This window comes from Choristoneura fumiferana, chromosome 27 (genome assembly GCF_025370935.1).
Source record: "Choristoneura fumiferana chromosome 27, NRCan_CFum_1, whole genome shotgun sequence".
Classification (NCBI taxonomy): domain Eukaryota; kingdom Metazoa; phylum Arthropoda; class Insecta; order Lepidoptera; family Tortricidae; genus Choristoneura; species Choristoneura fumiferana.
In genome coordinates this window covers 1,294,692-1,319,703 of record NC_133498.1, presented here as the reverse complement: position 1 = coordinate 1,319,703, position 25,012 = coordinate 1,294,692, and the positions used below count along the sequence as shown (strand labels likewise).

The 25,012-nt window shown below is 39.9% G+C and overlaps 1 protein-coding gene across 7 annotated transcripts in view; it reads right to left on the bottom strand.

The window, feature by feature from the left end:
• LOC141443398 (uncharacterized) overlaps nucleotides 1-25,012 on the bottom strand; it is an 83,621-nt gene that overhangs the window by 19,085 nt on the left and 39,524 nt on the right. The window lies entirely within an intron of this gene.

Below are 25,012 nucleotides of genomic sequence, written 5' to 3'. Positions count from 1 at the left end.
ATATGGCTGGCAAAGCCAAACTTAGTCTTAAAGGTCCTATTACAGGGCGCGCAATGTAATTGACCACTATCATTACACGTGTAAAGAAGGTCTCTGGCACCCCCTTATAATAAGACGTTTGTCATCCAGGTGTTCCAAGCGATGAGTCTCAAAATTTGCAACAGTGGAAAACTAGGCAACAGAAAGAGATGAAATTTTGTAAGTATGGACTAGACGTAATTATCTATGCCTGTGGTTTTTCAGATTTTCATATAAATGTGTAATATCAGAATTACAGGAGCTCAAAAGTCGACAAAAAAAGTTGACAACTTTGCAAGAGAATTACAGACTAATAAAGCATTTTTACAAAAATCGAAAAACCACAGGCCAAAACAATGCAATCCATACACAGGACACAGGACACCGATATCAATATCTGTCTGCCTATCTATGGTATCGTATCTCTGCAGGGCTTCTACGAAACTCGAAGTTCGAGTCGTGCGGTCCCTCTGACACTTGGACCACACGACATGAACTTCGAGTAGTTTCGTAGTAGCCCTGCTGAAATGGATGGACCGAATTCGATGTGGTTTTTTATAAATACGTTTAGGTATTTTAATTGAAATATAGAAAGATTGATTGATTTAAATATAGAAAGAAGAAAATAAAATGTTTATATTTACTTATTAAATAAAGCCTATAACTCCAAAAAATCCTCTGTCTATTTTAAGTGTTGTCTGGAAGAGATCGCTCTGAAGCGACAAGGCCGCCTATAGCTTAGCTTGGAAAATCTACATTATTATGTAAAATACCTCTGTTTTTTGTACCTACTGCTTATGTGTAAAGAGTAATTTTATTGTATTTAGAAAGTTTCCAAAATGACGGAAAAGTTGTCGGAAATTTCCGGAAATTCTCATAAGAAATATAGAAAATTTTAAATTAAGAAACGGAAAGTTTAAATCCCATACATAATTGTGAGATGCTTTTGAAATTTTCCTATAGGTATGAAAAATGCCACAATTTTGGAAAGTTTTCTTTGGCACATCGGTATTTGTATTGTATTTTAAGCCTTCAGGACTTTTCAGTCTGGATGACGTTGAAAGTACGTCGCCAGATTTTATCACATGACCCGCTGGCCCGTTTGCCTCCTTATAAAATGTACCATTGCATTATACGGTCCACGTAAGCGTTGCACAACGGACGCTTGCCGCGAAAGTAATGTGTTGAAAGCATATTGATTGGGCTTATAGATTCGAGCTGTCTTATAAAACCACTGGTTAAAAAAATAGGATACTTAGGGGCTGTTTCACCATCCATTGATTAGCGTTAACCGACAGATAAATGTGATGCCGTCTCCGTCTATTCGAACAAAACAAATAGAGACGGCATCACACCTAACCGCCAGTTAACACTAATCAATGGATGGTGAAACAGCCCCTTATAGTTTTTGAATCAATCATTATCATGGGACAATGGACGACTCGATAGCAGTGGCGTGGCGTCTGATATTTCCGTGGTAAAGCCGAAGCAAAGATCACTAAGTACATCTTTCACAAATTCTGTATGTCCTGTTGTTCTATTTTGTAAATTTCGGGCAAGCCGATGCGAATAGGGTTCTATGGACGCTTCGCCACTGGGGGTAGAGACTAGGCATGGACCGATTATTCGTTTTATATTCGGTATTCGGCATATTCGGCAGGTTTACCGAATATTCTTATTCGGCCGTATATTCGGCTAAATCAATGAGTGTTCGGCAATGCGGTACTCGAACTTTTTACTGTATTGAGCCATGTTTGAGCTATATTTATGATGTACAGTGAGGCTTTATGTTTTTGTTCGCACGGTAGCGTTATTTTCAATAACAGCAGATAAAAAAATGGTTATTAATTAAAAACAAAATATAATTAGTTGGTATGTAGCTGTTTTGAGATTAAGCAACAGTGATCTTTATAATAAAATAATAAGTTAATATAATCAACCAGGTCTTTATTGTGAGAAATTAAACAAAGTTTTTTTGGTTTTAATCAAGAGTTGCATGATTAAATTGCAACATTTCAACAAAAAATTAATCATATTTTTTTATTAAGTACCTAATTGTTTTTTTTTAGTATAAGTTTAAGAGTCAATTTATATAATAAGAATGATGTGATCATATTTCTAGTTTCTACTTAGGAATCAATTGAGTATGCCAAATATTCGGTTCGGTAAAAGTTTTACCGAACATATGGCCGAATATTCGTATTCGGTGAAACCCATGTTCGTCCCATCTCTAGTAGATAGGTACCTTATGATCATGACCGTTGACTGTCAAGTTATTTTAATGTCAATTAAATGCAACCGACGAGTGTAACGGTCGGCATAATTGAGTCCTCGACAAAAACAGATGGGCCTTATTTGGGTAGGAACCCATAACCTGCCTTATTGAAGCTAGGTTAGTTGTGCCAACGTATTGGGAACATAGGGTTATAGATCTTTAACCTTGAGCTAAAAAAAATATATGAATCTGACCTGCTTTGTTATTTTTTATTGTTTTATTTATTTAATTTTTTACATTAATTTTCTTTTCTTTTGCTTTTTGTGATTTTTTGTGAATATTTTGTATGAGTAATTGTATTATAATATTGTATGAGGATTATAAATATGAATTTATTATAATATTTTTGTATATCAATTTAAGTAGCTGTCGACTGAAAGAGTAAGTTAAATTGTTAGGCATAGCGTTTTCTTCTGTAAATTCATTTCTGAATGTGGCAGACAATCTCGACACATCTGTTTAGTGCAATTTTAGTTTAGTTTATCCATCCATCCATCCACGCCTATATACGTCCCACTGCTGGGCACATACCTCCTCTCAGAACAAGAGGGCTTGGGCTATAGTTCCCACGCGGGCCCAGTGCGGATTGGGAACTTCACACGCACCATTGAATTGCTTCGCAGGTTTGTGCAGGTTTCACGATGTTTTCCTTCACCGCAAAGCTCTTCGTAAATTTCAAATGTAATTCCGCACATGAATTTCGAAAAACTCAGAGGTGCGAGCCGGGGTTTGAACCCACGACCCTCTGCTTGAGAGGCCATAGGTCAAACCACTAGGCCACCACGGCTTCGGCTTTTAGTTTATACTTGGTTTATACTTTATACATAATATATTTAGTTAAGGTATCTTAGATTAGTTCTTTTTGTTTTTATGTGTACCTGTAAACTCTTTATTGTACCTACAATACAATACAAATATTCTTTATTGCACACCATAAAGCAGTAAAAACAAACTTATAATATAAACACTTAGATTCACGGTAGACAATAGGCGGTCTTATCGCTTAAAAGCGATCTCAGCCTACCTACTTTCCTACCTACCTACTTTCTTACGGTGTAACTTTATATTAGTATTGTTAACAGTTATGTTCGTTTATTAATTGATGTGAAATATTCCGAAACGCACAAACTTTTCACAGTGATACATTATGTATGATATATCAACAATTCAATACAAAATTTCATGGCACGAAGCCTATTTGTCTCTCTGTCTGATTATATCGAGTCACGTTTAGAACGCTTTGTCACTTCGAGCCTTTGTAAGGTATTGCATCAATAAATATTGTATAATAGTCGCTATCGTATAAATGTAGAGTGTATGTCTGTCAAGATGTCTAACAGATTTTACATTTAGTTTAAGATTATTTGCGTCTGAAAAAGCACTGAATATGACTTAATGTTACAAGTAAATGATTTAAATAGTTTCCATCAAAACGTTTTTTTGTCATGACTCCCGGGATCAGGGTTAAATATCGACGGTTAAGAATCAATAACACCTAACTATCATGCTAAAAGGATCAGGATTGTGAGACTCTTCTCAGGATTCCGGCCGAATTTTGCACATCTCGGGAAATCTCAGGACTTTTAGAATTCCCGATAAAATTGAGGATTTCTTACATCTTTTTATTAAAAAGTAACAAAATCAAAATAGTCTTCCTTATACAAAAATCAACTCTAATCAATTAAAATAAAACTAACCTAAACGTAAAATTTGATATTAAAACTATTTACATAATAAAAGATGAATAATAATAATAATGAAAGCTAAAACAAATGATTTAAACCAGACCCCTTAGGCAAGGTTCCAAAGATGCTAGCAGCGTTCCCTCTTTAAATTGCTAGGCTAATTATTTTGTCTGAGGAAGCTGCCAGCTCGAATTTTGAACTTTGTAGTATAGGGCAGGTGGCCACCTGACAGCACACGCAATCACGCAATGAACAGAAAAAACCGGCCAAGAGCGTGTCGGACACGCCCAAAATAGGGTTCCGTAGCCATTACGATAAAATTAAGTAATACTTTCCTGAGGATTTCGTATTTTATACGGAATCTTCTAAGTTTTTAAAAGGGGGGGGGACGCTCGATTTTAATGAAAATTTGCACTTTAAAGTTGAATATTTTGCAACATATCACTGAATCGAAAAATCGTTATATCAACCCCGTTATGGTTTTAAAAGACCTCTCCAACGATACCCCACACCACACTACAAGGTTGGATGAGAAAAAAAATTGTCGGCATAGTTTACATACATATTCGTGCAAAATTACAGGTAAAGAAAAATGCTGTGCCTCCTGTGATAAGTGATACAAGTGCATAATCGTCATTTTTCAGGAGAGCGAAAATAAAATTTTAAAAAAATCTCCAAAAATTGCGTTACGTATTACTTGAACGCCCCCTCAGTGGAGCCGCACCCTTAGGCTTGACTTGCATTGTTTTCAATAGCAACATATGAAGATAAATAATCGTTAAAAGCTAGTTTTATACTTCAAGACACGCCTGCGCTCGTAACGGGGCCAGGCGTGCCTGTTCGCATCTTCATCGGCTGTTGAGCAATTCGTCCTTGCGCCATCCCTTTTAGCTCTTTCTACAATGTTTTAAATACGAAGCATTTCAGCAGACGACCAATACGGTATTTGACAACTCCTGATTTTGTCATATCTTAATATTATTATGAAAATATAGATATACAGATAGTGTTTAGCGAAGAGAAAATTTAAATCGGTTGAAAATTGGATTTATAGTGATTTTTTGAAAAATCTATAGACCTGTCTCTTTCTCAAACGTTTTTGTCTATGCAGCAAGTATGGCGGTACTGGCGTGTGACGTCACATGCCAGTATGTCTTTCTCTGTCTAATCTTGAATTTTAAACCTTTATAACTTTGTAATTTGTAAAGGTAGCTTAAAAATTGTTTTTCTATTCGATAACAGGCATTGTGTAGTTTTAATTTATAAAACATATACAAAATAGTCAAATACCGTATTATGCTTTCTTGACAGGCGAAATATCAATAGATGGCGTTAGAATCGATGACTTGGGTAGTTCTACGGTAGTAGGTACTATTAGTTATTCTGTGGTTCTACGAGAGTTTCAACCGCTATTAGTGCTAGCGGTACGCTCTCCTTTTTGTTTTTTTTTCGTGCTACCCTCGTAAGTCCTGACTTTTTAGGGTTCCGGCGCCAAAATGGCAAAAACGGAACCCTTATAGTTTCGCCATGTCTGTCTGTCTGTCCGTCCGCGGCTTTGCTCAGGGACTATCAATGCTAGAAAGCTGTAATTTTGCACGGATATATAGGTAAACTATGCCGACAAAATGGTACAATTAAAAATTCAAAAACAATTTTTTTTAGGGTACTTACCTCCCATAGGCGTAAAGTGGGGGTGATTTTTTTTTCTCATCCAACCCTATAGTGTGGGATACCGTTGGATAGGTCTTTTAAAACCATTAGGGGTTTGCTAAGACGATTTTTCGATTCAGTGATTTATTTGCGAAATATTCAACTTTAAAGTGCAAATTTTCATTAAAATCGAGCGTCCCCCCCTCTAAAATCTAAAGCAGTGGGTGGAAAAATTTGAAAAAATTCAGGATGGTAGTAAGTATATCAAACTTTTAAGGAAAACTATAACGGCTACGTTTGCTTGAGAATTATTAGTAGTTTATGAGTAAATAGCAGCCTAAGGTATAAAATATACCTAAACTTGGAAGATTCCGTATAAAATACGAAATCCTTAGAAAAATATTACTTAATTTTTTCGTAATGGCTACGGAACCCTATTTTGGGCGTGTCCGACACGCTCTTGGCCGGTTTTTATCATACATAGTTCTACAGACCGAGGCGAGAATTTAAAAAAAATATGATTTTGATAATTACTTACCTACTTAAATTTAATGAAATATGAACATTCATTGAAAAAATTGTACTGCACCAAGTACATTCGCCAGTTATTCTTACAATTGATTTGTACTTTGTGAAGTACACGGGCACTTGCGAGGCTACGGGTCAAATTGATTCGTGTGGCCTAAAGATCAATCGTTCCGATTTTCATGCTTTTAACACCATTTGCAGCTTTTTACTGAATTTCTGGGTGTACCGCTAGCACTATATCAGTTTCCTGTGTTCCTGTCGTTTATAAAAAAGATATTAGTCAGGCAGAATAGAAGAATGTTATAAAAGGATAAGGTGTTCATTCGGAACATTTACAATTCTTTTTTTTGCTTACGCTCTCTCATTTCTTCAATAGAGTACGTTTCAATGGAGTAATATACGTAGTTCAAATAGAATTTTACAAAAGCATTGTTGAGACAATGCAACGATATTGGAATGTTTTATAAGTATATTAACTTGTTACAAAAAATACAATTCTGAGAAATAAAAAATGCTTTTTACCTCGTGCTGTAGTCGCATGGAATCCATAAAGAGTTTCAAACAAAGAAATATTTGCATGCATGAGGTTGTTCTCCTGTTTGGAATTTTTTTATGAACAACGGTAAAACCCTTTGGTTTAATGTGAAATATTTATCAAGTGCAGGTGTTTTGCAGGTGGTAGGACCTTGTGCAAGGTCCGCCCGGATTGCTACCACCATCTTGCTCGCTAATCCTGCCGTGAAGCAGCAGTGCTTGCACTGTTGTGTTTCGGCGTGGAGAGTAAGGCAGCCGGTGAAATTACTGGCACTTGAGGTATCCCATCTTAGGCCTCTAGGTTGGCAACGCATCTGCAATTTCCCTGGTTTGCAGATGTTTATGGGCGGTGGTGATCTCTTACCATCAGGAGACCCATTTGCTCGTTTGCCATCCAGTCGTATAAAAAAAAAAGTACGAATTGGACTTGTGTAGACATTGAGGGACTTGTTTTTTTTTTAAAGCCAACCAAAACTAATACTTCATACTCATCATCAACAGCCGGAAGTCGTCCACTGCTGAACAATAGGCCTCTTCCTTAGATCGCCACAATAAACAACAACTCGCCACTTGCATCCACCGATTGCCCGCAACTCTCACAATGTGTTGTCCACCTAGTGAGAGGCTGCAGACGTTTCGTCTTCCGCTCGAGGACCTTCCTGCCCCAACGGTGAAATTACTGGCACTTGAGGTACCCTAAGCTCTAGGTTGGCAACGCAATACCCCTGGTGTTGCAGATGTTTATGGGCGGTGTGATCTCTTACCATCAGGAGACCCACTTGCTCGTTTTCCATCCAGTCGAATAAAAAAAAAACGGTTATCTGTTCTTCGAGGGATATGGCACTCCCATTGCCACTTGAAGTAGGGCAACGAAATGAGGTTAAAACTATTCTTTTTAGGATTCCGTACCTCAAAAGGAAAAAAAGAACCCTTGTAGCATCTCTTTGTTCGCCTGGGCCCTTTTTCTCAGGAACGGGTAGAGGTAGCTCAATGAAATCAAAACATACAGTCATTAATTTTAAACATGCGTAACCGAATAACTTATACTTTCTGTTATCATAGAAACTCGAAATTTGGTATGAATGTAGCCCTTATAGCATAACCAATAAGTCTGAAAATCTTAATTTTTATATTCTGTCTATGTCAGCTGTCAGCTACCTACCATCTGAAATTATAAATACATAAATATCATGGGACACTTGACACCAATCGATCTAGTCCCAAACGAAGCAAAGCTTGTACTGTGGATACTTAGGCAACGGATAAACATACTTATGTAGATAAATACATTTAAATACATATTAAACATCCAAGACCCAGGAACAAACATTCGTATTATTCATACAAATATCTGCCCCGGCCCAGGCCGATCCTATACTGCGTATATTTTTTATTTTTTTTACTTTATAGTCCGTTGGCCTCTCGAATTTAGCTTGACATATTCACTCGGTATTATTTTATTAGACAATAAGTGCTAATATCATTGTGTGCGCAGGTGCAAATTGTGTGTATAAGGCTGACACAGTTTTTATTTCTATCGGCGATTGCATTGAGGTTATGTTTATTATTATTGCGTCCGTTACATCGAAATTGGGCAAGCGCGAGCGCATGCTCTCTCAATAATGTTGTATAATGTTTTTATAGGTGAATGGTAGCAACAGTTTTCTGGCAAATATCGCTAGATGGCGCAAAAAAACGAGACACGAGAGATCATAACGTCTGTTCTACGGAATGTAAAGATGGCAAATATCTCTTAAACGCCTGAAACGAGACTTAGCTAAAAACCATCTCAATGAGGGCTATCGCGTATGAATTCGCCACTAGAGGCGCTAGTGTAGCGTGAGGTCTCCGATTGTCAAATCTCATAGTTTTTGGGTGAGCTACGCGGGTTTATTTATAATTAGAATAATTTTGTGAATATTTTGCAATATCTGAAATTAATTATGGCAAATATGCGTTCCGGGGCAATGAATGTCTGTGTTTTGAGACAGTTTTGTCTTTCGGAAACCTTTGTCCTCCCTTTTTTCCGAACAAAACGGGGACTAAGCAACACTGTGGCATGCTCGATATTTTTATGGTACAGTTCTAAGGTGTATTAAATATGATTTTAATCTAAACTTTGTTTTCACGCCCGTAATAACAGACTTTGAAAGCCATACTTAAAAACCTCACGCAACAGTGCGCCATCTAGTGAGACGAAAAACGATAGCCCTCATTAAACTAGTTTTCGATTAAAAAACACATCAATACAGGTTTGTCCATCTGTTTGGGAATGCCACATACAGTCTCACCGACACACATGTATGATTCGTCACCCCCATGCTAAAGTCGCGAATCTGCTATTTAGCAAAAGTAAGATTTTGAACTCAATGATCAACACCTTGGGTTCAAAATCTATTTTTTTCCTAAGCAGATCCGCCCGCTTTAGCATGGGGGTGACGATATGACAAACTTGTAACACCCTCTTTTTGGCGTGGGGGTTAAAAATCAAGTGACAATATCGATCTAATCTTAGGCACTTGTCTCACCGCCAGCGAGGAAACGATTGGCTATCGACTATTTTCTCGCTCAAGAAACGAACAAAAGATATAAGATCCTGTGTGAGTAAAAGAGACATATATATTAATAGTTGATCGCTGGCTGTTCACACTGTCGGCGAGAACTCGCTCTTACATCTTTTGTCGCAGCGACAAGAGCTATAAAACTCGCTGAGCTATAGATACTCGCTCAGCCATGTCAGCTTGGCGGCCGCCCCGCACGAGCGAGTCGAGTGGAGCGAGTAATCGCCCGTCGCACGCGAACACTCGCTTACAGCCGAGCGACAAAACTACACTCGCTTCTCGCTGCTCGCCCACTCGTTTCTAGTTACTCGCTCTACTCGCTTCTCGCTCATCGTCGGCGGTGGGACAAGTGCCTTACTCAACTACATTTTAATGTGTATAGCACTAACCGACCAATATTGCCCAATAACCGGTTCCGAAGAAAACCGGGTGTCTAACCAGTGCTACATTTAACAACACTAATCGTGCGTAGTTTGATTTTAATCAGCATTTGATATAATTATTGTTTTATATAATGATTATTTGATACTAGTATTTAGCCGCAGTTTCGCATACGTGAATCATTAGGTCCAGCAGCTGAATTGAAATTCCGGTATTTTTAAAAATTCCCGTGGGAATTTCCGAAAATTAAATGGTGGTTTTCATTGACGTTACATTAAAAACAATTATGTCAAATTTCATCTCTCTAAGCCCAGCGGATGTTATTTCGAGATTGGGAAATAACGAGTGGGAATATCGGAATAAAAAGTAGCACTTGTTTTATTCCAGATGGCAGGATGATCATGATCAGGTTTTATAGTGACGGTTCTTAGACATGACATGAGGTTGTGACATGTTTCATCAAAATCGGTTTAGCCGTTTTTGAGATATTGACCTTTGAAGTCACAAGGTTTACTAACTTTTTCTTGGTTAGATTATTAATAGTTTAATAATGGTGTTTACGCAAAACGTAACATCGGTAGGTCGGGTCGTGTAGAAGTCACTTTACGGGAATGTGTGATGGACCCTTAAATCATTCTTATTGTTTTGACAGCCTATGTATGTCAATGGACCGGTCAGTCATTCGACCGGGGAGTCATTCAAAGCCACTGAGAGACGTCGCACGTAACGGTCTCGGGGTCAGAGCGGAGCTCTCAGTGTCAAATCGTGTCATTAAGTAATCTAAGATCATCTGAATCATATTTATAGATATAAACAGTTGTACGGTATCAGTATCGCGATAATATAGTGGTGAACGTAATCGCAGTTTAATTTCATCTTCATAACCTCAACCCTTCACAAGACACCGGCGGCAGCTAGCTACAGGAGGCGGCAGCTGTCCAGACCGATCCCAGGGGCTCGGGAGAGGGTCTGCCTTCACATCATCAACAATCAGCGACGACCAAGGCGCGGCCTGCACATCGAACCCGCGAGGCCAGCGGTTTGGTCTAAGTATTAAGTATAAGCGACGCAGGGTGCGCACGCACATCTAATCAAAATCAACCCACCGGCAGTTCTCAGGGCGAGAATTGCCAACATTTTTGGTGGAACCCATGAGGGGAGCAGAACGTTAGAAGAACGTTAGAAAAGAATCAGCACGATAACGTACGTCGCAGGGCGCGTGTACTTCATTATCATCTCGGCACGGCGGGCGCCGCGCTCATACTTCACATCATATTATCATAATATTGATTAATAATATTAAGACTTTAAATTCAGTGCGCGTTAAGTCATTTTCGCAGTGAGTGAAAGTGCGGTTTAAATAGTGCAATAGGTATTGACACTCGAAATATTCATCATTGGAAGAAATTTCGCCGCCATCTTGTTGCGAGTAGCAAACAAGCAAGCAAGTCATCACACAAATCATCGGAGAACGGACGGAACTCGGCAAGTCAATCTCATTCTCATTCATTCATTCAGACTTTTAAGTGTTTTTATACATTGTCATTCACTTCACTCCGATCAATTCGGACGACTTGCGAGTTGCATTATCTATGGTCAGATGAGCGCATAACTGACTCATTCATTCGTTCATCTGTGTCAAATGTCATTTATTTATCAACATAATCAACAATCGTTATCTGAAATCAATAACCTTATCATTATCACGTTATCAGTTAATCATTACGGCATAAGTAAACAAATGCTGTTTTAGTGAGGTTTAAGTTTAAATACAGTGTTGTGTTTAATTTGATCAAACAGTGAGATTTATTGTTGATGTTGCGCATCGATTGTTGTTAGTTTACTTTAGGTAAGTAGGTAGTTTAAAACAAGTTTAGATCACAGGGTGTGACTATTGTTATTCAGTGTAAGCATTTATCTTTAGTCATTGAATTCAGAGGTTACTGATTTGATTTAAACACATCAAGTACTTCATTCATTTAAGTCAATATGCCTCCTAAAATTCATGCCAAGATTCAATTTATGTCGAAATACCGCATGCTGACAGATTTTGCTAGTACAATTAGCGAAGCCCAAGGTACCTCAGCGGTGGCAGTAGCTAAACGTAATTTCGGTTCATATTATAATCAGTTCGTACTAGCATATGAAGCGTTGCTTGGTCTTTCGTCAGAGGAGATTCCTGAGGGAGAAATGGAACAAATTCACGCACAGTTCAGTGAAATCAATAAGTTACTTGTCAAGTTGGAGCAGGCATCGGAGCGTGGGGGTCCGCAGACGAGCCTAGGATACATCATCATAGCCAGGTAATGGCAAAGTTGCCTTCCATTGAACTGCCTAAGTTTAGCGGCAGGCCAATGGAGTGGATGTCATTTTTTGATCTCTTTCAATCCTTGGTCCATTCACGGGACATTTCAGATTCGGAGAAGCATTTTTATTTGCGAGCATCGCTGTCAGGTGAAGCTCTGTCGCTCATACGTCAGCTACCGATGGATGGTCAAAATTATTCAGTGGCACTGAAATTGCTCACAGATACGTATCAGAACCACAGGGTGCTGGTCGATACATACTTGTCACAGATCACCAACCTACCGGTCATTAACAATGTTGAGAGGTTAAGGTCAGATTTCTATGATCCTCTCCGAGAATCTATTCAGGCACTGGAAAAGCTTAAACAACCAATTAATGAATGGTCATATTTAATTGTGTTTTTAATCATACAGAAGCTGCCAACATTGATCAGGTCAGCATTCGAACAGCGGTATGGGCCATGTCATCATGTTCTACCCAGTGTTCATCAACTGCTCGAGGTACTCGACGAGCAATGCAGGGTGCAGCTCGCCGTGTCACCAACACCAGAAGCGGCTTCAGGGAGAAGCTACCACCGGCCACCACCACGACGAGGACAGCATGGTGCGTCCACCTTGGGGACACGTAGCAGGCCAGCACGCGGAGTGCATCAGGTGAATCCTATTTCATCATGTTCATTTTGTAGTAGGGACCACTCATTATATAGATGCGCAGTGTTTCTAAGTATGTCACCATTAGCACGCAAAGCGTGGGCGAAACGTAGCGGTCACTGTTTTAAGTGCTTGAGGTTGCACTATGCTAGGGACTGCAGTCAACGGAATTGGTGTCTGCACTGCAAGTCTCCTGAGCACAACTCACTCATTTGTAATGCAGGGGCAGCTCCTAAGGCTAGGGAGTCACCTGAAAGGGCCCAACCTGTGGTGTCAACATCAGGTCACGGTAGGCAATCGCCTAAGCGTCAGTCACCGGGCGGGCAACCCCAGCATCATGCACAAGGCATGGGCCAGGGTGGCTACCCACTTGTGTGTGCACCTCAACCGAGCCAGGGCGGCCACTCAGATGTACCAGTGACTCAACCACTGTACCAGGAAGCTCCATCAGCTCAGGCGATGGCAGCTTACCGGCCAAGGCCTCCGGTAGGGGCAGGGCACAGTGGGCTCAGTCTGAGTATCAGGCACTGAGGTATGGGCAGCGGATCAGCCCCATTCCTCCCCAATCCCCACCATCTCCTCAATGAGATGCTACCACTGTTGGTGTGACACAGTCATTACCAATCACCATTTGTCCCACGGCGGTGGTAATGGTGAAATCAGGTGATGGCAATTACTTTAAGGTTAGGGCCTTACTCGACACCGGGGCGAGTGTCTCAGTAATTAAACAGTCAATAGTTCAAAGGTTAAAATTACACCAACAGTCTAATGGTAATAATATTTATGGAATTGGTCAGCAACGGGTAAAGGTACCTGGCTCAATAGTCAAGTTAATAATCAAACCTGTAGGTAAACAGGTACCCATCATTAGTACAATAGCTTCAGTCATGTATTCACTAACGGGAAACATTCCATCATATGACACTCAGCTAAAAGATCAATTACGGTTGTCACATATCATATTAGCAGATGGCAAGTTTGACAAAGCCTCAGATGTGGACATCATTTTAGGTACTGACATATTAAATTATGTACTCGATGGTTCAAAGATTTCCACTCACGTTCCAGGAATAGCAGCCTACGGGACATGCTTTGGACATGTTGTCATGGGTTCATTGACCTCGACTCACCAGTCAGCGGTGACGTCATCTCAGTCAGCGGGCACGTCCGTGGAGGACTACGGCCTGCACGCAACTAGACTCGAGGAGGTGCTCGAGCGGTTTTGGAAGGTCGAGGAGCCGCCTTCGAAGCCTGCAGTTCATCCAGATCACATGGAATGCGAAAGGTTGTACATTTCCACTACTCAACGTCTGCCTGACGGCAAATACATAGTCAGATTACCGTTACTTTCAACACGGTCATCATTAGGCGAATCAAGGTCGCTTGCAATGAAAAGGTTGCGAGCTTTGGAGAGAAAATTGGCTAAGGACGCACTTTTCGCCTCCAAGTATAAGGAGTTCATGAGAGAGTATGAAACTCTAGGTCATATGTCAAAATCAGACTTTCAATTTAACTCAGAACATTTTGTCATACCGCATCACGGTATCTTCAAACGAGGCACCGATAAAATCAGAGTTGTATTCGACGGATCAGGGCGATCGTCCACAGGTGTGTCACTCAATCAATGCCTACACTCTGGGCAACCTCTTCAAAATGATATCACTAAAATCATTTTAAATTTTCGACGTCATCAGGTGGTATTCACTACTGATATCAAAATGATGTTTCGTCAAACATTTGTTCACCCAGATGATAGGAAATATCAATTAATCCTCTGGAGGGAGGATCCGTCACACGATGTTCAGGTATATGAATTAAATACTAATACCTACGGGCTGAGGTCAAGTCCATTCATAGCTATACGGACGGTGCTGCTACTAGCGGACGATTGGGAGGTGTCGCATCCGAATTCACACGCAGCACACGTCATGCGACGAGATATCTTCGTTGATGATATCCTCACAGGAGCAGACTCAGTGGCAGAGGCTCAACAGCTCAAGCAAGAGCTCATAGCGCTCACCGGGAGCGCAGGTTATGAGTTACGTAAATGGTCGTCCAATAGTAGGGAGCTATTGCGTGACTTACCGGAGGAGTATTGCGAGCTGCCACACTCATTTGATACTGAGGATAAAAGTTTCATCAAGGTATTAGGTGTTCAATGGGATCCAGTGTCAGACTCGATGGCATATCAAATCAACGTGCCACTTGGTCACCCTCCTACGAAACGTAGCGTGCTCAGTACAATCGCACGTTTGTACGACCCGTGTGGTTATTGCGCACCAGTCATATTTCGATTCAAAGTATTCTTACAGTCATTATTCTCGGATGGGCTCACCTGGGACGAGCCGATCAATCAAAATCAAATCAATCAGTGGGACAAACTTACGCAGGATCTCAATCATTTGTCTCATTTACAGATTCCTCGGTGTGTCTCACTACCGAGCGCCGTTTCATACTCATTGCACGGTTTCGGCGACGCCTCGGAGCTGGGATACGCGGCGAGCGTCTATCTACGGACGGTGGATGCATCAGGACATGTCAAGGTCAGCTTAGTCATTGCTAAATCACGCGTCGCGTCACATAAAACCAAGCAGACGATTCCAAAATTGGAACTCAATGCATCACACTTAGTATGTAAACTGCTTAATCACGTCGCAGATTCGTACGACGACTCTATTCAGTTAGAGACTATCAATGCTTGGTCAGATAGCAGTATTGTTTTGTCATGGCTCAAGGCCAAACCTCACATGTTACAAACATTTGAATGTAACAGGGTACAGGACATTCAACAGTCCAAACGTCACATCACATGGCGTCATGTCAGATCAGAGCGTAATCCGTCAGATGTCGCTTCACGCGGAATGTCCGCAAGGGAATTAATTCAATTCAAATTGTGGTGGTCACCTGATTGGTTGTTGCGGGAGGAATCCCAGTGGCCACAGTTACCAGTCACTATACCTCAAGAATTACCAGGTTTCAAGAAATTAGTTCATTTTGTTACGCCAGTAGAGTCGTGGGAAGACGCACTCTTATCACGTGTCAGTTCATATAGCAAACTAATCAATGTCAGTGCATTCATACTTAGATTTTGTAAAAATATCAAGTTGCCGAGGGAGCAAAGGAATCTTCAGTCTACACTGTCATTGGACGAGATTCGCGCAGCTACTAAACATTGGATAGGTAAAGTTCAATTAGACGCTTTCAAGGACGAAATTGTTATGATCAAACAAGGAAAGCTGGTCTGTAAATCATTGCAGAAGCTTAGCGTTTTCGTCGATGACGAAAACATGCTGCGTGTCGGCGGACGACTACGTAAATCAGCTCTACCATATGGAGCAAAGCATCCATATCTCATACCTAAGGATCATAAATGGGGTCAATTACTCATCGAATACTATCACAGGTCATATTGTCATGCAGCGACGAACGCGCTCATTGCTATAATCCGGAGGGAATATTGGTTTCCGTCACTCCGACGTCAAGTTTCAAGGGTTATCAGGAAATGTTTAGTTTGTTTCAGATTCAATTCATCGGTTCAACCGCCATTCATGGCAGATTTACCGGCTGACCGAGTCACGGCAGCACGGCCTTTCTCAGGCGTTGCGACAGACTTCGCAGGCCCATATTTAGTTAAGAGTAGTTTATTAAGGAATGCTAAATCAGTCAAAGCTTACCTATGTGTGTTTGTCTGTTTAGGAACCAAGGCGGTTCATCTCGAGGTGGTTTCAGCATTGACGATCGAGGCATTCATCGCGTCGTTCACCAGGTTTGTCAGCCGACGAGGGCTGCCTTCACTCGTCCGATCGGATCGAGGTACTAATTTTGTTGGCTCTAATTCTTACCTGCGTGATGTCAATCAGTTTCTGGTCAATAATGAGACTGTACTCAAGGGGGAATTTGCACGTCAAAATATTCGCTGGGAATTCAACCCAGCAGGAGCTCCTCACATGTCTGGTTTGGTAGAGTCAGCTGTCAAGCATGCCAAGCTTTTACTCAAACGAGAGGCTGGAGACACTATCTTCACGTTTGAGGAACTATCAACTCTATTTTCAAAAATAGAGTCCATATTGAATTCAAGGCCGTTAGTTCCTATGAGTGAGGATCCGTCAGATCTCGAAGTGCTCACACCGGGGCACTTTCTCATTGGTCAACCATTAGTAGCTCTACCGGAACCACATTGGAAGGACACTAAGACGTCGAGGTTATCACGTTTTCAGGTTATTCAAAAAATGTATCAATCAATCTGGTCAAGGTGGCATATTGAGTATCTCAATAATTTACAAGCGCGTAATAAATGGTATTCTCAAGTCAATAACCTCGAACTGAATGATCTGGTTCTCATTAAGGATGAGAACTCACCTCCATTACAATGGAGGCGCGGTAGAGTCATTGAAGTGTATAAGGGAACTGACCAGATTGTCAGGTCAGTTAAATTAAAAACTCAAGGTGGTGAACTCATACGCCCAGTAGTCAAACTGTGTAAATTGCCTATTGAATATAATGTAGGTCAATCATAATCATCTATTTTATATTTATTGGTAGGGCACCAATTGATATTGTTGTACTTTATAATCATCTGTGCATTATTATGTAGACCCTCAGTCTAATGGATATTGTTAATTTCATGTGTATGAATGTATGGATAACTCAATTCTTAGGATAAGTCATAGTCAATTGTATACCTACATTTTCAGGATAGGTAGAGCGTTTATTCATGTGCTACACCTAAGTTGTCATAGGTTGTCAGCTGTTTATCAGTAGATCATAAGTCAATATTATTGTAAGTAGAGTCAATAGTGCTTGCAAGTGTTCAGTCCATCTTTCGCCTGGCCCTGGCAGGAAATGTTTACGCAAAACGTAACATCGTAGGTCGGGTCGTGTAGAAGTCACTTTACGGGAATGTGTGATGGACCTTAAATCATTCTTATTGTTTTGACAGCCTATGTATGTCAATGGACCGGTCAGTCATTCGACCGGAGTCATTCAAAGTCACTGAGAGAGGTTGCACGTCTGTAACGGTCTCGGGGTCAGAGCGGAGCTCTCAGTGTCAAATCGTGTCATTAAGTAATCTAAGATCATCTGAATCATATTTATAGATATAAACAGTTGTACGGTATCAGTATCGCGATAATATAGTGGTGAACGTAATCGCAGTTTAATTTCATCTTCATAACCTCAACCCTTCACAAGACACCGGCGGCAGCTAGCTACAGGAGGCGGCAGCTGTCCAGACCGATCCCAGGGGCTCGGGAGAGGGTCTGCCTTCACATCATCAACAATCAGCGACGACCAAGGCGCGGCCTGCACATCGAACCCGCGAGGCCAGCGGTTTGGTCTAAGTATTAAGTATAAGCGACGCAGGGTGCGCACGCACATCTAATCAAAATCAACCCACCGGCAGTTCTCAGGGCGAGAATTGCCAACAAATGGTTTTGGGTCAACAACATGTTTATACTTTGAAAATTTTAGGACTACCTAACTATTGCTCTAATGTTTGGCTGTAAAACCTGTATGGCAGACGGATCGACAGACGAACACGTGAGTGACAGCGATAGGGATCTGTCATGCTTTGGGTACGGAACCCTAAAAAATTTAATTGAGTAATAAATTATTTATTTAATCACAGTAGCGTAGCTAGGTAGGTTAACAAAAGCCCCGGGGCAAAGAATAAACTGGGGCCCCAAATAAACTATTTAAAATCGTTTCTTCCGAATCCGACGTACTCCAGATTTGACATTTATAGTTTGTAAGTCAGCCCAACTCGCCTCCCCCTTCCCCCTCCTCCCTCCCCCTTTAGCCCCCCTTTTAGGCCGGCAACGCACCGCAGTCCTAATAATGCTGTAGGTGTCCATGGGTGGTGGTGATCACTTACCATCACCCACATGCTCGTTTGCCAGCTATTTGATATTAAAAAAAAGAGTCCGAGGGGCTTCGAGAAGCTCAGCTTGGGGGCCCCGGGGTACTGCCCCGTCTAGCCCTCCACTGTTTAATCAGCTAATGATTTCTCCTATTAACAAAATTACAGGAAACTCAACTTAATGTTATTTAATGAAGTTTATCACGATGATATTTAATCGATGATCAAGAGTTGAAAAACATTAAAAACCAGCTAAAAGTTGAATTCAACGGGCGAGGTCATGCAATACGGTATTTGACTATTTTGTATATGTCTTATAAATTAAAACTACACAATGCCTGTTATCGAATAGAAAAATATTTTTTAAGCTACCTGTACAAATAACAAAGTTATAAAGGTTTGAAATTCAAGATTAGACAAAGAAAGACATACTGGCATGTGACGTCACACGCCAGTACCGCCATACTTGCTGCATAGAGAAAAGCGTTTGAGAAAGAGACAGGTATATAGATTTTTCAAAAAATCACTATATATCCAATTTCAACCGATTTAAATTTTCTCTTCGTTAAACACTATCTGTATATCTATATTTTGATAATAATATTAAGATATGGCAAAATCAGAAGTTGTCAAATACCGTATTAGCCATTGTTTAATTAATTATGTTATCAAAACCAATAACTACTGGTTACCTACATGGTTATCTTACATGAATTACGAGTATTGAGGGGCAGTTAAGTCTCCTAAAGGGACGGAGTTTACATACATACTTCTCCGCTTTTACTATGGTAATACCGACTTTAAATACTGTATAACAATAATTTAGTATTTTATAAAGGTTGTAAAATTCTTTCCGATCCGATCCGGTGCGGGCCTTTTGGTGGATATCACGCTTTAAAGGTACAAATGGTTTTAACAGTCAAACTTAATAAAGACAGTATAAATAACAAATAACATAAACCGGTATTCGATTACAGGTATCTGTCGTAAAAAGCATCTCGAGCGTGTTGCATAAGGCTGTAAGTAGGCCACGAATCGGACAATGAGTTACTATTACTTACTACCTTATTTGTTGCGTGCTTTGCTTGCTGTATATGTTTTTAGGGTTCCGTAGCCAAATGGCAAAAAACGGAACCCTTATGGATTAACAGCCACTTTTTTCCGAAACTATAATAAATATACTGCTGAAACTTGGTAAGTATATGTATTATGTGAACCGCATTAAGATTTTCACACAAGAGTAGAAAAAAAAAACAATAAATTTTGGGTGTTCCCCATACTTAGAACTGCAACTAGATTTTTTTTTTCATCAAACCCATACGTGTGGGGTATCTATGGATAGGTCTTCAAAAATGATATTGAGGTTTCTAATATCATTTTTTTCTAAACTGAATAGTTTGCACGAGAGACACTTACAGAGTGGTAAAATGAGTGTCCCTGTAACTTGAACGATACGTACGTAGAGAACGATAAAACTAAAAAAATATATGATATACATTACCATGCAAACTTCCACCGAAAATTGGTTTGAACGAGATCTAGTAAGTAGTTTTTTTTAATACGTCATAAATCGTAAAGTAAAGGAAATTTTTATATTATGTTACTCGCTGCTACGGAACCCTTCATGGGCGAGTCCGACTCGCACTTGGCCGCTTTTATTAGATTAATTATTAGCTGTTGCCCACGACTCCGTCGGCGTACAAGTATGAAAAATAGTCTACATCCTATTCTCAGACCTACCTTTTGGACTGATGATGATGATGATTCGACTGATTTCGGCCATGGCGACCCCTTCTACTCCTAATTTAATTAGGAGTAATTATTATTTGTTTGGCGCTCATGCACTCTAAGACGGCTTGCATAGCCTATCTTTGCTGTGAACGTACGTCCGCATTGTCGGCACGTAAGCACACCGTCCGCTAGTCCTTTTGGACTAGGTCAATTGGTATACAATTGTCTTATGTTATTTTTTTATTTATTATGAAGCCAGGGACAGCTGCAGACGATGCCCAAACCGTCACGTGCCGCAAATATGCCTTTCTTAAGGACAACTACTTTTTTTGCGGCACTTGCGGTCGAAACCTTTGGGCCTTGGTCGTCCGACACAAAAAAGTTTACGAAAGAAGTGTCGGACAAACTAATCGGTGTCTCTGGCGACCAAAGAGCAGGCTTTTTCTTCGCCCAAAGACCGAGCCTCGCGGTGCAGCGAGGCAACGCCGCCAGCGTCTTGGGTACAATGCCCCGCGCTGCGCTGCCTTTGGAAGAGGAAGCCCGTTTTAGTTAATTTTATGTGTTTTTATTTTTATGTAAAAATTCATTGTTTAAATAAAAGTCAAATTTATTATCCTGTGCATAATTCTCCATCGTTTGGAAAGTTTAACCCGGCAATACGACGCTTCAAAAATATCATTCTCTTTGTCAATTATCTTGATATGCCAAAGCAATTTTATGGTAACATTTTGTGATTTCACGCTATTTTGTTTAGCTACCTACTTTATTTCACACAACCGGGTATTATAATGATTATACACGCATGTTGAATAATGACTGTTTAAATGTATGTTAGCTGTTAACAATAGTAGGTTTCTCGCCGATTTACCATAACTATAAGTAAGTATTAGAAAATAATAAAAGAATGAAAACTTAATCGATTTAAGATAGTTTGATACCCTGGGAAGGACATAGGATAGTATTTATCCCGGAAAATTGCGTAGTCCCCGGCTGGATAGCGATAAAAGTTTAGTATTCTTGACTGGCGAAGTCCTTGGCAACAGCTAGTAATTCTCATGAAGTAATTTTATAGGATTATTTCTAATTCTTACGTACATACATACATTTTAAAATATTTTTACTGTACGTTTTTATTTATTTCATTGTCAGAATTTCATCTATTGTTATTTATTAGGAATAATTTTATGTCATAGTAACTAATAATACATAAACTAGGGCTTTTCAAGGCTAGAGTGAATAGGTGTTACTGAACTAGTGAGATACACCTATGGTCTCTTCTGCACTTAACCTCAGGTGAGATAGGAGATAGGGGTCAATCACGATCAGTTTTATGTAAAAAAAAACATAATAAATTATGTTAGTTAACATTATAACTACACCAGCAGGAACACATAAGCTGAAAGAATTAGAATCATATAAATTAATAATAAAATAATAATATTGAACAGTGTAATATTACACAAAAGTTAAATAATACTTATTAATATTAATATTCTTAAGTTACCTAAATATTATTATTCTAAATGGATTTAAAACACCTTTTGTACAGCGATAGAGAGCTAAAGTAAATAATATACTTATGTGGCTACTTCTTTTTTTATATCCCAGGGAATAACGGGTATAGTAGAGGCTATAAAATCGTTCGCTAAAGAAAAATTACTAAAACAATGGAAACTCCAATATCCTTTACATAGAGGTTGAATTCACATAATTCTAAAATCTTTATAATCACAACGTTGAACTCCTTAATGCATTGAACTGAAAGTTCAATTCGCTTTGGTTTGTGAAGTTGGTGCAACATAGTATAGTAGGTATGTATTGTGTGACCGTTGCATTGCACCATACACACAATGGTACAGTCAAACGCGTGATTTGAATGCAAAAAATGACCTGAGGCCATATTGTCTAACATGGGCCACTCGCAGTTACATTTGCCGTCTCTTTCTGTTATTGGGTACAGTTTGACAGAAGTAAATGGTGAAATTTATTGTAATTTCATATGCGATAGATACAAAGTTTAATTAGAGTAAATCAATATTTTTTCCGTACCTCCAAAAAGAGAGCCGTGGTGGCCTAGTGGTTTGACCTGTGGCCTCTCAAGCAGAGGATCGTGGGTTCAAGCCCCGGCCCGCACCTCAGAGTTTTTCGAAATTCATGCGCGAAATTACGTTTGAAACTTACCACGAGCTTTACGGTGAAGGAAAACGTCGTTAGGAAACTTGTACAAACCTACCAAGCAATTCAATGATGTGTGTGAAGTAAAATCCGCAGTGCCCAGCGCGAGGGAACTACGGCCCAAGCCCTCCCATTTTGAGAGGAGGCCTGTGCCCAGTGTGGGACATATTTAGGCTGGGATGATGACGATGATGATGTACCTCAAAAGGAAAAAAAACGAAACCCCTGGAGGATCATTTTATTGCCCGTTTCTTTGTCTGTCCGTCTGTCAAGACCCTTTTTTAACCACTTGTGTAATTTTTTCATATATTAACAATAACAATTTAGCGCCGCAAATACTCTTCTCTTTTAAAGGACTATGAGTTTGCGGCGCTCGCAGGGGAGACAATGGGCCCCCGGTCGGCTGACATGAGGGCCTTCATGGGGGCCTTGTCGTCTCGGCTGATAGACCTCAGGAGACCCCAGAGCTGGCGCTTACCTCTCCCAGCGAATTTCTCTGACTGTACAGACCGCCAGTGTGCTGGGGTCTATGCTCTTAGATGGTGTTTCCTTTTTATAGTTAGGTATATTTATGTAGTTTTTATTTATTTTGTTTCCTATCACAATTATTTAGTTGGTATATAAATATGACTGAAAAAGAAGGCCAATGTGCTTTAGCTCGTAATCATAAAATGTTATGTAACGCGTGCGCGAAGTAACTTTATTACTGTAACTGCAAATTGAATACTTGCACTTTCAAAATGCAACGGCATTCATTTCCTCGGTACGAATTCGAAGGAGAGAATCAGTCACGCGACAGAATCCAAAATATTAAAAATTCGCCGATATGCAAGTTGAAGTATGACGGGAAAATAGCTCAGTGGTTACAGAACCCGACTACTAAGGTCGAGGTCCCGGGTTCGAACCACGTTCGGGGCAGATATTTTTATGACAGAAACAAATGTTTGTTTTGGAGTTTTGGATGTTTAATATGTATTTAAGCTATTTAAGTATGTTGCGTATCCAATCCAAAGCAGTCAATGTTAATTCTTAAACTTCGCTTTTGTTGCTAAGAAATTAAATAAATAATTATTTTTTTAAATCAAAGATAGCAAATTGTGTGAAAGTAGGATCATAAAATGATTTCATTATTAAAACTGAATTAATGTTACTTTAAACATTTGCATCTGAAATTGATTAGAAGATAAGCCATCAACCCATTGACATCTGTGTACTAGACTGCATGTTTCTTACATAAAAACGGCGCACAAAACAGTTCACAGCGTGGTTTTGTGAAAAGTTCACTATAGCACAATACACACAACTGAATAGTGACTATAGTCTGGGTGCTGTTGACGTCCGTGACAGCGGTTAAGTCAAAGTAATATTGATGATTGATGCGCCGCGCATTTTGTAGTGGTGAGACGTACTAGGCAAAACGCGGACTGAGTCTTGCGAGTACGCGTCCACAAAAAGACTAGATCCAAAGACTAGGTCCACGAGTATCTACGAGTACTTAACTCAATTGACTCATTGCGTAATCAAAATGATTCCCGTAAATGCGCTCCCGTGATTGCATATACACCGTGCTAGTTTTAATTGTTTTACGAATATCGAACTACCGAAATGTCATCAAAAGAAACTGTGCCCTTAGTGTAAGTTTTCGGTTACAAAATACGTCTCGATCGCGTTCGCGGTAAAATCTGCGCCTCTAGCGGAACGTTGGCGATGTTCGTGTTTCCATACAAATTGAGATTGTAACGCGAACGCGATCGAGACGTATTTTGTACCGAAAACTTACACTAAGGGTTACTGGACCTTTTTGTGTTCATGCTAAAACTGTTTTGAGAACAAATGATAACTCGCCCCTTTTTCCTGGAATTCATCGCGCAGTGGCTGGGGCGAGTTGGTCGATCCCGAAGACCCGAAGTTCCGGACGTTTTCCGAATAGTTCAAAGCACGACGAGCGCAGTGAGCGCACGCATCATGCATGTTTTCAAGTTGGCGGAACGTTGTCAGCCGCCGTACTCCTAAATACTCGTACGCTAAAAGAATCGCGGGCGGGAACGCGTACTCACGCGTCCAAGCCAAAACCTATTCCAGTAAATACGTCTCATCTCTAGCATTTTGTGCCAAACCGCCAGTCTAGTGCCGTTAGTTACATAGATGTCGATGCATCAACCAATGGAAAATTCCAAAATCATTATTACGTATACATAATTTAAGTGTCCGGTTGTATGCAACCTTGGGACAGTGGGCACGCTGAAGGCCGACTGGTGGTGACAAAACAGAGCTGTGGGCTTTACGAGAATTGGTTTATTAAGTAGTTTGTAATAGACATACAAAAGTTATACGACTTTATTGAATCAGGCGTTACTTTGCGGAGGTCCTAATGAATTAAAACAATACGGTATTTGACTATTTTATATGTTTTACAACATAAAGCTACACAATTCCTGTTATCGAATAGAAAAACAATTTTTAAGCTACCTTTACAAATAACAGTTATAAAAATTTGAAATTAAAGATTAGACAGAGAAAGACATACTGGCATGTGACGTCACGCCAGTACCTACCGTCATACTTGCTGCATAGAGAAAAGCGTTTAAGAAAGAGACAGGTATATAGATTTTTCAAAAAATCACTAAAATACAATTTTCAACCGATTTAAATTTTCTCTT